The sequence below is a fragment of the Hylaeus anthracinus genome, unplaced genomic scaffold, assembly GCF_026225885.1.
Source record: "Hylaeus anthracinus isolate JK02 unplaced genomic scaffold, UHH_iyHylAnth1.0_haploid 0, whole genome shotgun sequence".
Taxonomy (NCBI): Eukaryota; Metazoa; Arthropoda; class Insecta; order Hymenoptera; family Colletidae; genus Hylaeus; species Hylaeus anthracinus.
Genome location: NW_026533254.1, coordinates 13481655 through 13498789, shown reverse-complemented (window position 1 = coordinate 13498789; position 17135 = coordinate 13481655). Strand labels below are relative to the sequence as shown.

Below are 17135 nucleotides of genomic sequence, written 5' to 3'. Positions count from 1 at the left end.
TCGCTGAATTTTGAGCCAACGCCAAGGTGGGAGGCTTAGGCCTCCAAAGAATCGATAAAAAAGCAGCTGCGACGTAGAGCTCATGTGGCGGTGCAAGGCGAGCGCGGAATCGTACGAAGGAAAATATACGAGGGCGGCGCTGTTCAGCCTCGGCGTCGACCTGGAGAAATGCAACCCATAATCGGCTCCGATTCGCGAAAATTCGCTTCGTCTTTTCAGATTTTTCGCGAGAAAAACCTTTACGGCTGGCGAGCAAAGACAATTTCGAAGTCAACATTGAAACGGAGCGTAATCGATACTTCGATTTATCCCGAAAATTCCGATGGTGCCCGAACGAAAAAACCAAGAACGCTTAATGGTCTCGGTGCTCTTGCTCGAATTCGATCCGGTCTGTTTTTCTATCGTTTTCAGCGTCGCCGTTTCATGCGCTGGCTAATTTGCATAAACGTTCATTGCCAATTTAGCGGCTTGGAGACCGCGCGGAAACAAGTTCGAGCGATGGGCATACGACACGTAATAAAAGTAATAGACGCTGCACCAACGCGTTTTACGCCAACTACCAAGCAAGCTCCAAAGTTTCCAGACGAACATCTAGCGAACGTGCAACATTTCAATCGATCTACTACCTGAAAATATTCCTGTTTTCATTTTACTATCTCACGCTCGCTTCTATTATAAAAATTCACGTGTCTTCGCATGGAAACGATCAACGTTTTCGATTCTAAAGGGCTGAATACGTTCATCTTTCTCTGTACGAATACCTAAAACGTCGCGGTACAGGCTAGACGTGCAATTCTTTCATGACCGAAGATTAGCTGGACAAAACTTTAAACGTTTCTCTGCAGCAAGTTACTTAATGATATTTCGGCGTCCTATTATTAAACGCGTGTCAAAAGCAGCTGCGATAATTAGTAAACGTTGCTTTACGGCTGACGAACGTCCGTTGCACTCGAAGCTTATGAAACGGTTACCATGCTCCGTATAATCCGTAATGGAAAAGCTACTTCCAGTAGCGGATCGCAAATAAGTTACAGAGCCATCGATCGCGATTTCTCGATTAAGTTTCAAAGATGACCGTCGACGGGGGCGTAGCCGAGCCCGGCAACCGACGTCCGCCGCGCAAAAGCGTGCAATTTAACACCGTAACGATCAATTTCGTAACGTCGATCTCGAAATCGGTCTGCGTGGCTTGTGAAGCGTGGTAAAAACCAGCAAAATTGGTGAAACAGCCGTCGCAGTCGCGCGCAGTGCTACATTTCAGTCTGACACTTACGTCACCGATGATAAGATCTTAATAAGAAGAGCGAATAACATGAACCGAGGAACGATCCGGGGAGGGGATACGGAAAACTATTATGCTCCCTGGCGTTGTTTTTTTCTTTTGCCGAGAGAAGCAAGAGATTTAGCAAAACATGCCACAGTTACGCGGACGTTTATTAATCAAGTGGCTAGTTCCGTGTATATTTCTTTACGAGTAAACGGCTCGAATCGAACAGTCGAAACATCGATAAATGTGCGTTATCGGGACTACGGTCGTCTGCAACGAGAGATTTAGTAGAAAATGCAACAGCACCGCGGACATTTAACTAGCCGAATTGACCTCGTATTTGAAATTAACTATTCGATATCACGTTTGCGAGTATCCGATTGATACGACCGAACCGATACAGTACGGTCTGATAGAAGAAGAATAGAAGGAGACGAAGCGAGTCTCGCGAGAACGTCGGCCGATCGTTTGCCAACGCTGCATCGTCGTGCGAGTTAATCCGAACGTAGACGTCGTATCCTCGAACGCGATCAGTATCATGAACGTTTATTGGCCTGATTTTCGCCATTATCAATAGCAACAGTGTCTCGGCCCATTAGCCGTTCTAAAGAACTCCGCGGAGTAACCTACGCGACGGTACCGTGGGTCAAAGTCGAGTCAGTATTTTTACCTTGGTGCCGTAGCTTCTAAAATTGATCGTATTTTTAACGATCTTCGCAAAGGTCGAGCTATAGTCGCGTTCGAGCTGAACTTCTCGCGAGGAAACCGACGCGTAGGCTAGACTAACGCGCTGGGTACATCTACGAATGCACAACCGCAGAAACAGCACGTGGGCAACCGAGTACACGTCAACGATAACGTCTCTTTGACAGTGAGGACTCGATTATTCGTCGAGTTGCGAGGAGAGCTTGGGAAAATTGACGAGTTGACGAATTTCATAGTTTGCAATATTTGTTTCACTCCTGCGCGAAATCTAAAACAAATGAAAGGACATGCTTTCTAGAATCTCTAGCTAGAAGAAACCATCGTACTCGGAGGAAAGCGTTCGCTATCGACGACGTTTACGTTTCCATTGAAAGGACGAGGCTCGATCTTCGAGCGAGTCATCCGCGTCCCATTGACGAGGCGACTCGAGCGCAAAGCGATAGTCACATTCATTTTTAGAAATAATCGACCCGTGTGTTCGCCGATTAATTAATACAGTGGAATACCTTTGTCGCTTACAACCAGGGCTCGCAAGAAACGATCGAAACGTTTATTCTTACGTTTCCTCCTTTCTGGACAAAGTCCATGAATAAATGTAGAATCGCACCGTGGACTAAAGCGGCGCGATCTGTATTCCCATCTAGATGCGCATCCTGCCGTATCTAATGGTACGGTGTTGCCTCCCATCGACTCCGTCGTACTTTCTTCTTTTCTTACAAGATTTTAGGCGTCAAGGAGACGCGATGAAAGACACGACAACCGAGGCGAGCCGCGGCCAGACATCTCAGATGAATATCATTTCGGGGCAGACGATATACGAATAAAAAGTCGAATAAAGATACTCCGTCTTTCGCTGTCGTCGAATAAAGGTAACTCGAGTTGTTTTCGCTCGACGAAGAGTGCATACAATTTTCTCGTTTAATCGATACCTGAAATTTTGATTTCGATCAAGATTTTTGCCGAGCCAGCCGGACCAGCTGATTCAAAGGAACGCGCGGAACGCGGAGAATCTTTACCCGATCGTACGCGATGAGCCGGATGAGCTGCTTTGCATTTCGCGTGCAACCGATCCATACCTTTCCGCGACTAATTAGCATTTCGTATACCCGATTTGACCTGCGAGTACGCGCGTACCGTGGGTAAAAATAACTCGAAGAAGACTTTCAGTCGAGGACAATGTGTCTAGGCCAGACATGTGAAGAGATTACGCAAGCTTAAATCTGCCTGACCACTTTTCCAATTCCACATCGGCTCGAATACTTTTCGACCAGCGCGCGGCTAGAGTTGGATGGAAAGGAAAAAAAGTATTTTAGATGCTACACAGTTCTCGTAAATTCATTTTGACAACTACAATATTTCCATAATTAATTTGAAAAATTTGTAGCAACCTTTGCACTCTGCGCCGTCTCGTTGCAAAATGTGCGAACAGGAATCGCATTACATTAAACAGTCTCATTTTGGAAAAGTGTCTTTTTTTTATTGATTATAAATTCTTATCGCTTTCTTGACATTTATAATTCTTTTTCTTTTCACATACAATCCTTTGAATCAATCATATATATAATCCTTTATTTCTATTGAAATCCAAAATGTGTTAGTCTTTGTGTTAGTCCCCTCATAGAGGACATCCGAGTGCAAAGGGTTCAAATATGCATCCATTTCGTTTTGATTTCGAGATTCAGCACCCAGTTTGAGAAACACTGGCCATCCGCTAGAAATGCCAGAAGTGTCTCCAAAGACTGGAGCAAATAAAACGAATTTCGTTTGCGATACCTATAACCACGATTCTTTAAATCACTCGACGCAAACAAAGTTTGCAAGTTGGTCGGTTTCTGCCAGTTTCGTATGAATCCTTTAAGTAACCGCCTTAGCTTCGATCTCCCTTGGCAAATTTTACGCGACAGAAGCAGGGTCTTTTAAGCGTTTCGAGTTTAGTCACCGTTGCACGTGCTATTTTCCGATATACTTGAAATTATCGGTCCACGGAGGAGTAGCTAAAAAATTTGGCGCCCTGGAGCATTTCAATGAATTCGAGCCTCCTAACATATTGAGAGGGGGGGCGGGGCTATAATACAGATAATCTCAGATCACTACGTAACTTAAAGTTTCCGATATGTGCTAATTAGAATATGCTCAAAACTACCCTAAAGTATTAAGTCGTTTGTGGGAAGTATAATTTGATTTTTTTAATAGTTTTTTTATTCAGAAATATAGCACTATTCGTATACAATTTGACTTCGTTGGGATTACAAAACCACCGTGCGCCATTTGACGCCCCCTCACCCGAAAGCACGTGCCCCCACCGGCCGCCCCCCCCCCCCATCGCTACGCCCATGTCGGGCCATTTTACGTCAAAGTTGCTTCTACTGGCCATCTACATTTTTGTTTATTTTACGTCAATGCGAATTAATAATTAACGTTTCGGTCCTTGGGGTCACTCATCCGGAAATTGCATATAAATAAAACATGCACGCAATCTAGCCGTAGACTTTAAATCGAAATAAATTGAAAGTAGAATTCCCCAAAGGACCACGTATTTATCGACTTAAACGAAACAACCGAAGAAGGTAAAAGCTTCGATATCGTCGCTTGTAAAATCGCGATCGATCTTCCGCGAAGAGGAGGCTGCGAAAGAACAAGGGACGCAGAGGCTTTCTCGCATTTACGGTTCGATAAGAAAGATGCCTCGTATCGTCTTCGACACGTGAAGTCATTACGTAAGCCGTAATATGCTGACCCTCGGAGTCGGCTCGTTGATCCAAATGCATCGCGCAGGCGTTGCAATTTTTCGTTTCTCGATCGTAAAACTCGGCTGCGGGCGAAACGGAGTTCCCGCTCGGAGCACCGTGCATGTGTAATATAAGGAGCGACGTCGCAATCGACGTCGATTTCGACCGGATCCCCCTCCACGTGGGCTGGCATCGCGGAAGAAAAATAGCTGGGACCCAGTTGTCGGGCCGCCGTCGTTCGGCACATGGATTCGTTACGTAAGTCTAAATCTGCCGGCCATTTTGTTAGCTCGGGTTCACGTGCACGCGCACAGTACGTAGAAGCGCGTATACGATACGCGTTACCGAGACCCCACCGCGTCTGATACAGAGACCCGATCGAATTATTATCGTCGCTTCGAGATTATAACTTATTTCCAGGTGGAAGAAGATTCGACTTTTTTCGTCGCAAACTGTCGCTATCGTTTCTTTATCGAGTATGGTTAGTAAATTATAGATACTTAAAAGTTTGAGTTTCGTAGTAATAACACTTCATTATCCAAAAGTCGACTCGTTCAAAGTCCCAAAGTCAGTTGTTCTCATTTTGATAATTATTTGCGAGTAAGAGAACGAAGCAAGGATGAAACGCAAGCTGTGTAACGAGTGATTCGTAGGAGACGAGAAATTTGAAATGGCACCCGGGTGGCGAATATCGCAGAAACGCCCGTGGGTGTCGGGGGCACCCTTTTTCTCTTGCTCCGCGTGCCCTACGCTCGCCAGTTCTGCCTTCAGGCCAAGTATTTTGAATGTCACCGCAGTTAAGCGCTCCGTCGTTCGCATCCACGACCGCGAATCCACGTGCACGCGCGTGAACGTGTGCGTTAGCCGGGCCGGTAGCCGCGATTCAGCGCCGCGACGCCGCTCGTACCCTCTGCGCACGCGCCCTCCTGCCTTTCTCTCTTCTATCGAGACGCTCACGGGCCCATTTTACACAACGACTCGTCGCTCGTTATTTCCTCGCTCGCTCTGTTTCGTCGAGTCCGTTTTTTGCCAAGCTATTTACGACTTTCGACCATGTTTAACGATTCGTGATTACGCGGACTGGTTTATTTAACGCGAGCGAATTTGCATCGCGCTCGCTCAGCGCCGGTCGCGTGGCTATCGCCTCTACGAGACATGGAGCACCGTGGAATTCGAAGTAGGGTTGGGACCGCGCTTGTTGCCTCATTTTTTTCGAGCGTTATACTTCTCTATTTTTCTTCATTCGTTTAGTTTTGCTTAATAAGTACGCTTTCCTCTTCAAGTGTCGATGGTTTCGAGCCTCGCAGCCGACGAATTTTTAATCGTATTCGGAGCGTGCGATAGGTCGGGGTTGCCGAGCGGGTCGTTCTCGACCCATTCCGCGGCGAACGCGCAAGTACGTTTCCTTTTTTGCTCCCGTGGGTTTGGTCGATCGTCTGGGTCGAAACGCTTGCCCGGCGGAGTCTACGCGGTGGGTATCGGGTCGGAAAACACAGGGTTTCCCGCTAGCAACAAAGGGATTCGGTTTCTGGCTGTAGTCGTCAAGCCAGGCGTAAGTAATAATCATTAAAGTCCTTGAGTAGCGTGTACGGACAGGGAAAGGTGCGCGTGCGCGAGCCGTTCCGACCGTTCTTTCCAATTGAAAAGCTTTTGCGCAATTGGAATTCTTTCGTCAGCGTCTCAAGTACAGGCGGTGGAAGTGCAAGAATTCGCGACTCGATAGAACAATGAAGAATAATTGCGCGCGGAGCCGCGTCGAAGGCTGACCGGAGAGGGGAAAAAAGAATTTTGAAAATATTCGCGGAAGCGGAGTTTTCCAAGTTGTCACAATGGCGCAACCTGTTGCTCGCCGGGCTTAGAAACTAAAGGTTTGCGCTTAAACGTAACGGACATACTTCGTTTGCCCCTTTTTTTACACCGCATCCAACCGGCAGTTTTTGCAAAGGTGCAAACGATCCGCGCGGCCACGCGCGTGCCTCTTTACCTCTACAACGTTTTTCGGAATAAAAAAAATACCACTTTTCTAATAGTCGTTAACCGACGTGCTAGACGAATTGTTCCTCTATCGCCTGTGCGCGAATTCACTCTTGTCGGCCCGTTTCATTCTTCTTTCATTTTTGTATTATATTTTCAGCTGGAATAAAAATGTTTTCTTGAATTTAAAAGGCTCCTTAGACTCGGTTCCGAGATCGGTTGTTGGTAACGACAACGCGTTTGGTTAAGTCGTCGCGTGAACCAATCGATCGGTTCCTACCGTTCCGTGAATTGCTTTTTGGAACATTGATGTCAAAAAAAAAAAAAAAAAAAAAAATGATAGCTTGCCGTATTTCTTTAATTGGAGTACTCGCTAATCCGAAAAGAGCTCGCGCGCACGTAGAAAAGAGTATTTTTTATGCGGAATAAATGCTCGTGCGACCAACAATGTGCACCGCCGCTTTTTTTTTATTTTTTGTTATTTTTTTTTTTCGTTTCGTTTCACCGCGAACGAAAAATTATAAACGATTGCTCGAAATTACGATGGTATCGGGTAATACTTGCACGTTTTACAGGATATCGCGATTCCATTGTTGGAATTAAACGCCCCGGTAGTATCGTGGTTTTCCGGCGAATTTATGTGACGAAGCGTAACAGAATTAACTGTGGCGCGCGGCAAATTGGTTGTGTTAATTTTTCACGTGCATTTTCACGACCGCGTATTGTTCCATGGAATTTCGCGGGATGCAGATATTCGGAAGGGCTCTTCAGGCGTACATTTCGTTTTCACGAAACATTAAAATGAAAAAGGTCCATTACGATTCGTTCGAATTTAATTATCGTTATTTCAAACGGGCCGCACCGGTATTTATTTTACATAAAAACGTTGACTTCGGGATTTTACGCGACCTGTAACATTCTGCCACATTTAATATCTGCATTTCGTGCGGCGGATAGCTCGAAACAACGCGCCGATAGCCCAACGCGTTGTATCGTTTTCCTACTATTTTCGTTGAAACATACGCTCGTCGTTATCGATCGACCGCGGATTGAATCATCGGTTTGTGATAATTATTTTCACGGCAGTTTATCGCTGTTTACTTCTCTAATTGAATAACGTTCCGATGAAACTAATTTCCTCCGTACGAACGAATCGGGCGCTATTATCGCGCGTTTAGCTTTTAATATGGTAGATCTTCGGTCCGGAACGTTGTTCGTCAGATTTCAGTACCTTGCGCGTTATTAAAAAGTAATCTCGCCGCCGCGACGGATCGTATCGAGCAACGGAAACAGATTTTCTGGGAGCACTCGGACCGAAGGAAGGCTCGATGGAAACCTCTCGCCGTTACTTAAGGACTTTGACACGGTATGCCTGTCGTTCTAAATCGAGGTCAAACCGAATTTTCTAGTTTAACCTACTAAATAAGGCAAATTTCTGCTTTCTAAAACAAGATGCTACGTCGGGGCGATCGTAACTTTGCCGTGAACTACGAGAGACTCGAAATTAGTGCCCGGGTGACTCAAGGGATTTCCAAACGACCTCGGCGCAAGGGTAACCCCCACTGTACGTGCAAACCGTAAACCTCCCATCTATTTGCGCTACAATATGCTCGATATTGATTTTTGGCCAAGTCCGACTCGCATTTCCCCTGTCCCGAAATACGAGTAATCGCTTTTCCATCGAGAACGCGCGCGTTTGGAAAAATGTTCGATTTTTCGACCACTGAAAAAGGCGTGTCAGGCTAACTGCGCAAACGAGCAAGTGCGTTCTCGCTCGTGTTTTCGGAAACGATTCAATCGTTGATGGGTTCGCATTCAATTATCAAATCGAAGATAGCGATATCGGTTCGCCATACGCGAACCTATCGTCGCAGATTCGACTATCGAGTACTGTACCTACTTGTAACGTCGCTTTGCAACAGCACCGTAACGCGCGAAACAATGAAATTCGAGTCAAAAACCCGAACTCGTTCCAAACATTAGCGGTAAGTGCGCGCCGTTGTGTTTTCTAGTAAACAGTTTTACAGAGCAACGGCCATTATTTCGAATCGATAAAGAATTCCCTCGTCGCTATCGTCGCACTCCCAGAAACGAGCTTCGAAGTCATATCGATGAAAAATAGGGGTGCACTTACCCTAATGCAATTTACGGAGTAGAAGTGTGGCGAAGATACATTTCGATGTAAATACGTTCATTTCGAAATTTAAAGATGCTCCACACGATCCGTAACGTTCCATGTCGTCCAGTGTCAACACGCGAAGAGAATTTCATATTGGTTATTATCATACGAATATAGCAGGCCTAGGATGACAACGGATTACATGAATAATTGTCACGTGCATAGCGAGCGCGATATGTAAATCCGCTATTATTTGATACAGTTGCGACAATCGTTTGCACAATCCGATGTGGCTCTCTCGATCCTTTGTACACTTTTGACATAGCAGGCTGGCCACCGGCTCTACAATTAAAATCGATCGGTCGCTTCTTTCGTACCGGTGTTCCGATGTATTTACTTGCGAAACGTCGAGTTCGCGAAATCGATGGTATTCGTTACCGCAGCGTTTCTCAAACTAGGCTTCGCGAGCTCTCAGAAAATATGAAAATCAAATTGTGTTGGATTCTGCCTAATATTTTTGTTTACCTAAAATTCGTTGAGCAAAAGATGGTTGGAAATTCTATCGGGTAAACAAGCATTGAATTCTAGTTCGAAAGGTGTAGTTACCGCAGCGTTTCTCAAACTAGACTTCGCGAGCTCTGAGAAAAAAAGAAGAGATACCGAATCGTATCGAATTTCTCCTAAAATTCCTTTTACCTAAAATTCGATTAGCGAAAGATAGTTTGAAATTCTATCGAGTAAACAAGCGTTTAATTGTAGTCTTGATAGTATAGAAACGTTTTCTTTGTATCGAGGGAAGGCTTGAGAAACACTGCGCAACCATTCGCGCGCGATGAATTCAGATTGCGACAGTCACCGAGGAGAATCGGACAAATTTTCTACGAAAACGGTCGCGTCCCGGTTTTCTTCGCGCGGAATTCCGTTCGCGGCGCGAAATTTCGGCGATTAGGTAGCAGTTTTGCATTTGAACCGGAACGTGATTGAAAACGGTAGGGTTGTCGATGAAGCGCGCCGAAGTTTCTCGATCGTCGCGTACACCGATCCAAAACGTATTCGGATAAAGGTACCTGCTGCAGAGGAACCGAACGAGGAATAACATTCGATAACTCCGAACATCGCGACACGCGTGGCTTCGGATACACGTAGGTAGCTTTTTTTAGTTTTTGGTTGCGAGATTTTGATTCGTAAATGTTTTCACGTCACGATCGGACGTTTCGTGACATACGCTCGAAATTATCGTGGATTTTCTGGGAACGCAACTTCCACGAATTTCGCCGAAATAATCGCCGCGCTTTGCGCGTCATTTTTTGATTAAGCGTCGATGAAAGTTACAAGATCGTTTTATAAACTATCATATTATATAAACTTAATATTCGCGGGGTTTTAATTGGAAGTAATATTTTCGCCAGAAAAGTATTCGGAGCGAGAACGAAATTGGAGCAACGCAGTTTGGAAATGTGAAGGTTATCGCGACAGTTTTCTCCGCCGTATTTGACGAGACCGTAATACCGCTTTCAATCCCGAGCAACGATGGAAAATGTCGTTATCGGTTATCGAACTACGTTTGATCGACAACGTTTTGCGCGATTGCGATCATCGACAGATTCGAAACAGGAATTCGGGTACCGCGTAAAAGTTTCGAATCGCTACCAACGGTGCCAGCGTGAATTCAAGATCGACTTGGTCGATCGGCCAACCGGAAAACGGATTTTTCTATTCTCACGACTACTAGACGACGATTTCTCGCTTTCGACATCGCCGCGACGAGTCGCCTGAACTTGAACCTTCTGTTTACTCTTTATCCGTGCACGAGTACGAGCTTCCCATCGACAGGTGTTAATTTTACTAAGTTATCGCGTCAATAAATGTCTGAAACGCCTCGCGGAACGTTCGACCGACATATGAATGCAGACGTCCGCGTTTCCGCAGGGACGCTCGTCGATTTATCGGGAAGCGAGCGTGCGAGCTTTATCGTCGCGAATTCGAGGTTAAGAATGAATCGTCGCTCGAAATGAATCACGTGAATGACGAGTATACCAGTCTATTCCGCGCGTGACTTTTCCCATTCTTGAATAGTCACGATCGTTGGTTCAACTTAAAATTATTCGAGGACGATTGCTCGTAGGATGCAGATCCAATTTGAAATAGTGGCGTAGTCCGATACGGCCATGCGTTTGATTATCGTTATTGAGCGGGTCGACCTCACGTTCTATTCCATATCGGAACATTGTCGGACGAAATATCACATGGGTTTACAAGAGAATAAGTAGACGTAAATAATTTCTTCTTTTGTTTTCGTTTCTTTTTCGTTGATTAATTTTGTAGACCATGTTGCAGGCCATGCGTCGCTCGATCGGGTGTACGTGTAACATGAACGGTGCATGTAAACAGCCGAGTCATCTGTTTACCGAGAAAATTTAATTCCGACCACGCCGTTTCCTGAATCTCCGCGAGTGACGCTTCACCGTCGAGTCTTTTAGCAAGAGATGGTCGAAATATCGAGATGCACATTTCGCAATACCAAGAAAGAATGAACGTCTGTAACGCATTAAAATTTGAGACATGATCGCCTCGCGTCTATTAATCGAGCAGTAATTTTGTCGACAACATTTTGGCAACATTCGTTCCGTTGACAAAGGACGATGGATTCGCAGAAAGATAAATCGATCGTTCCCGTTCCGTGGTCGTTGTAGCTCTATCCATCGCCGGAGGTTCAAGTTTCGCGTATCCGTTCTTGTTTCGTGCGCCAGCACACCCGCTACTTTCGCGTTTCGGTTGCCCTTGGATGTTGAAAATGCACGCGTACCGGTCGCTGCGAGTTCCGGAGCGACAGGTTCAACTGTGAGAACACGTGACGCGTTGCGTACACTTTCGCAATCGCTCGTTCAACCGTCCCTCTATCGTGTTTATCGTCAGTATTTGTTGGATCGATGGGCAAGTTCGTGCCGTTTTAGTCTTAACAAAATGTTCTTTCGAAGATTACGAGCTTTTGATCACGTGCGTTGCACGTCATTCGATAGCTCGTTCTTCCTTTGCGATTGGAGCGACCGTTTCGTCGACCAAAAACTTTTTCGTCGCGTGAAACTGGCCGTCGAGTCGACGAGAGTTGCATTCCGCTTTTACCGAGTATCTCTCGCCGCGCAAAGTGCCATCGCCGGTGGTCGTTTCGCTGAAACGAGACGTTTCTCGTTTTCGCGAGACGCGGCACGATATTTCGGAGGTCCTGGGGGACGTCTGGCGACCAACGTCGGTCAGACATCGAAACCAAAGAACCCCGCAGGGAGCGAACGTAACGGATGCGACGTAAGACGGGCTCGAGCTAACCTAACGAGGTCACTCGTTACGTCGAAGAGGGAAAACGACTCGACGACGAAAGGTAAACGATCGTAGACGAAACACCGATAACAAAATACCGGCCGTGGGCGACTCGATACCTCCGAAACGAAGCGACAGCGCGAAAAACACGTCTCAGACCTTTTTTACGAGAGCACTCCGAACGATTAGCTGCTCTGATATCCTACGTAAACTGCGTATTCTAGCTCGAAATCTAAAGAAGCACGCTCTTTTCGCAAGCCTTCGTCGAGCTACGAGTTCTCGGCTTCTTTTGCTATCCTTTTTCTACCGATTTGAATTCTCTGCAAAATATGATTCGTAACTTTCCTCTTGTATGCTTTTTTTGTTTTCCTTTATCTTGTTGTATTTATACTCTTGCATTCGATATCGAAAGACACACCCCGGCGAATAAATGAAATCGTTCAAGGTATCGATCTCGAGTATTTAATGTTCGTCGATTGATGTAGAAAATATAGGTGCGAAAGACTTTCAGGAGAAAGAAAAAAAAGTCTTGGTACTTTTATCTGGCCAATCATCGTTGCGTAAGCTTTACATTACAGGTATAGACCGAGATTGATGTCATAGGTGTAAATCGTCCTTTCTACGAGACGATAGAACACGTAGAACACAATATCAACTTGTTCCTTGCGAGAACACGTTAAGACTCGAAACATAGTACCAAACGGGATAATTCCAACCTGTCTACGATGTAAACGAGTATCAGATATTTTTGTATGCAAGACCGACCTCCTCTTTTTTTTACCAATATTGTTATTAAAATCTTATATATAATCCAAACAAACTAACGTTTCATTCGTTGACAGAAAATGCACAAACGTTTTCTCGACCTGCACCGATCTTTCTGGGATGAAAACTACCACCGCGTACTTTGACATTTTCATTTTCATATTTTCATATTCGATGTTCAAATCTATCGTCGCACCACTCTAAAGGCGTATCGTTGCGAGTCGAAAACGGGCGCTTCTGCTATCGATGAATAATAATAAAAAAAAAAAAAAAAAAAAAAAAAATGTTTAGACCACGCTTGAGTTCGGAATAGAAGAATCGTCGAGCAAAGATTTTTAATCGATTCGAGCAGAATTAGCATCGATCGGTGGCAAGGACGATCGGAGGAGCGACGGCGAACGAGCGCGAAGAGGAAAGCTCGAGGGAAAGACGAAAACGCAGCGTGTCAGGCTCAAGAGCGTGCAGTCTTTTCGGCCATTTTGGTGTCTAAGAAGCACTCTAGTCCGTCTTGTGGCCTGTCGATCTCTCCCTCCCTACGATCCCTCCTCCCCGCGCCCTCGACACTGCTCGGTTCGTCTCTCTTTCTCACACTCCCTCGCTCTCTTGGTCTCCTCTCGCCCCTCCGAGGCCCCTTCCTTTCTTCCCTCTCGGTGTGTCGCGTGCGCGCGAGCGCGAGCGCGAGTGCGCTCACACGTACACGCGAGCACGCACACTACTATCCGTTCGTACATAACGCGCGTATGTACTCCGTGTACTCGTACACGCGCTCTAACCGAACTGTTGGCTCGTCGTGCAGGATCTATCGTCGATTCCCGACCTTTCCCTCGAAACAACGATAGAAACAACGCCGGTACTCACTGTCGCGAAGAATCGCGTACGGGGGCTGGCACTTCCTTCTTCACCGTTCTTCTTCTTCTTCTTCTTCCCTTCTTCTCAGAGACGTTCGAGGCGGCTCGCCACTCTCGCGCCGAGCCGGTAGCCGCGCTCCGCGAGCATCTTCCTCGACATTTTCTTCCTCGAATCTCCTGCTTTTGTTTTCACGCACCGGTGTACAGAACAGGGGACAAAGAACGCAAACGAAACACAGGCGAGCCCGAACCGACGAGATCTCGTCGACCGACGCGTACGAAAAAGGAGATCGAGCGAACTAAACGAAACGGAATCGACGGTTGCACCGAACTCTTCGGTTGTACCCCCCTCCACCGTCTTCCTTCCACGCAAGGAGCCTGTTGCTCTCCTCCGTTCGATCCTTCCGATCCTCGGGGGCGCCGCTACTCTTCGCTCTGCTCCGTCTCTCGTTCGTTTCCCGTTTTCCGTTTCCTCGGGCAATTCGATTCGACGAGCGACGGGAAATTGGTACGAGCGCGATTTCACCGACGGATCCGCGTTTCGGAGCGATCGTTATCGACCTAGGATCGCGACAGCCACGAGGTCAACGTCGATCGGCCGGACACTACGGGTGCTCGATTCGGCTCGTTTCTTTCTTCCCGACCAATTTCTCGGGGATTGTTGGTGGCACGTAAAACACGGGATCGGGAAAACGACGAGTTTACGCGGCGTATCAATCGCGAACCGCGTGCACAACACAACATCAGCAACAACAGCAGCAGCGACGACGACGACAACGACTCGTCTCGATCCTCGCGACAATACTTTTTCCTTCCAATTCCTTTATCTTCCAAGCTTCTTCTCCGCGACGTCGCTTTCGCACTCTTCGTCTCGATCCCTCCCCGACGCGACGGCGTTCCCTGTTATTTACTTCGCGACGTATGAACACGGCTCGACGAAAAAACACCGAACGTTTCTTGCTTTCGTGTTTGTTTGTTTGTTTGTTTGTTTGTTTATTTGTTTTAACGGGGTTTCTTCTTGCTTCCCGTGTTTTCCCGTCACTCCCCCGTTGTTCTCTCGCGCGTTCCACGGGCGCACAGGCGAGAGGGAGATGAGGCGACACACGCACACGCACCACTTGCCCAGGCCTCGACGTTTGATCCGGCTCCGGATATGCGACGTTCGTCGAGTTGCATTGGGTCGCGCTGCGCTCCCGTAACTGCATCCGCGTCGGACGGTGCGGCTTGCGCGCTAGGAACGCCGCCATCCAACCACCCCACCATCTTCGTCCCACCACCACCACCGACAACACCACCACCACCATCCTCCTCGCCACCGACTCCGCGCCACTACTACTACCACTACGACTACTACTACTGCCACCCGTCACCGCTACGTCGCCCCGGCGTGTCCGTGCTACCCAACACGCGCGATCTTCCTCTACTTGCCCGCCACAGCTACGATTTCGTCGTTCTCATCGTCGTCGTAGCCGTCGTCGTCCAGTTGACGCTGTTTCGACCACGACCACTACCACTGCTATCGCCATTACCTCCGTCACTGCCACCGTTTCCCGACGATGAACCGCCACACGCACGGGTCACTCCGGTGTGCCACCGTCGGCGTCGTCTCCTCTAGGAACAGCGAGTTACGAGCACTTGCGAGCACACGAACCAACTGCTGCTCTGTCCTACGAGCAGTCGTCGCGAGAATCGCGAAACTCCGCACCATTGCACCGCCGGCCGAGTCTCTATCGTTGTTCTTGTTGCCGTTGCCGTTGCCGTTACCCGTTGCACTCGTCGTCTTCCTCGACGATGCCTCGCGATCGTTGCTCCAATTGCGCGTTTCGACTACCGTGATGACTCTCTTTACTCGAGCTTGTGTGTTCGCTACGCGGAACGGTACACACGCTGCTGGCTATGTAGCCGAGAGATTTGGACTTTTCGCACTCGACAACTTCCGAGCCGAGCGAGACGACGAGATCGATCCGTCTCGCGTGCCGGGATACTCTTCCGAACTTGGCAAAAGTACCTTTCCTCCGTTACGGACCATGTTACTTCAATTTACCAATAACGTTTTAAATGAATATCTTAAAAAAATTATCAAAGAAGAATAGAAAGAACAAGCGACCAAACAAACGTATCTGTACCCGTACACGCCGTATTTAAATTTCGTTCGTAGATAGCATCGATTGCCGTTCCTTCCAGCGATCTCTGTGCACGGTTATTAACGATCGACCCGTCCCGGTGCATATACGACGCGTATAACTTCATTCGGAGGTTACATCGTCTTTTCACGAACGAGCCTCTGTTCCCATGTCGGCGTCGCTTCGTTCAAGATTTCGTATATTCTTCCGAGGCGATCGAAAGTTTCTGCGATGTCGCCTTTGTTTTGTCACCGTAGTCTGATTTAGAGGCTACGTGTTGCGTTACTCGAAGACATCAACTTCTATCTTTAGAGAGAACGGTTGCTCATTTCGTAAAGCCGCGATACGTATTTACTATACAGCGACGCGTACACGTTCTGGTTCCCCCGGAACCTGTTTCAGTCGCATTGCTTTGTCTTACGGTCATAGATCGCCTTAATGCATTCTTACATGCGAGTTTTATCGATTTCCTTGCTCTCCCGCCCCGTTCCGAGTTTTCTTCGCGGAACACGAACCGGCTAGAATCCAATTTAAGAATGCTTCGTCACGAAGTTCTTGGAAAACGCGCGGCGATCGAACTTCGTTTCCCGAACTGCTCGAAAACACCGGCGATTATTCGCTACCGTGTTCGATTCGTGCGAAACAATTAACCGTGAGATGATGTTCTGTCTGTTCTTTGTATTTTTCCTCCTTCAACATTAAAAAACAGTAAAAAAGAAACAAACAAAAAAAGCAGAGCAACAACACGTATCCGGAATACGCGCGTATGTAAATTTGCACGGAGTTCGAAGTAACCAAAGACTCGAGAGAACAATTAGGAGGATTTTTCATTGGTCGTATGTTTCCATCGACGTCAAGATTTTTCATTCGTCGTACATTTCCATCGCAGCGTATCCGATCCCTGCACGAGAACAGGCGAGCGCACACGCTAACGCGCGCACACGTTTGGTAACCCGGCTGATCTCCCTGCTCCTCCGCGCGCCACCGTGGCCATGACACTTTTAATAGGAGACAATTTGATGCAGTTGCTGCTGCGATTTGAAATTTAAAAGTTAATCGCTGATGGCGCAGCGCCTAACCGGCTCTATTCGCTTTTTCTGGAGATCGACGGGCAATAAATACGTCTCGACGGCCGAGGACGTCAGCGGGGAACAAAAGAACTCTCGTCTTTCGGGGCGTTCTCCTCGAACCCGCGAGATCGGTGCGACTCCGCGGCGCGTTTCGAAATTTACATTCGCGGGAACGGATATTAATTTATTACCTGAAAATGCACCGCGCGCCGTTTCCCGC

At 47.2% G+C, this 17135-nt stretch overlaps 1 protein-coding gene across 5 annotated transcripts in view; it reads right to left on the bottom strand.

Moving 5' to 3' along the window:
- The window catches only part of LOC128891148 (mushroom body large-type Kenyon cell-specific protein 1), a 98193-nt gene that overhangs the window by 68253 nt on the left and 12805 nt on the right, over positions 1–17135 (bottom strand). For 2 of the 5 annotated variants that reach the window (XM_054150417.1, XM_054150428.1), the window contains exon 1: positions 13733–14968. The exons of 1 other annotated variant lie outside the window; for it this stretch is intronic. The gene's annotated coding sequence lies outside the window, so the exon portion shown is untranslated. Of the gene's footprint in view, positions 1–13732; positions 14969–17135 lie in introns of those variants that run through there. 2 more of the 5 variants (XM_054150404.1, XM_054150439.1) reach the window with 1 other exon arrangement.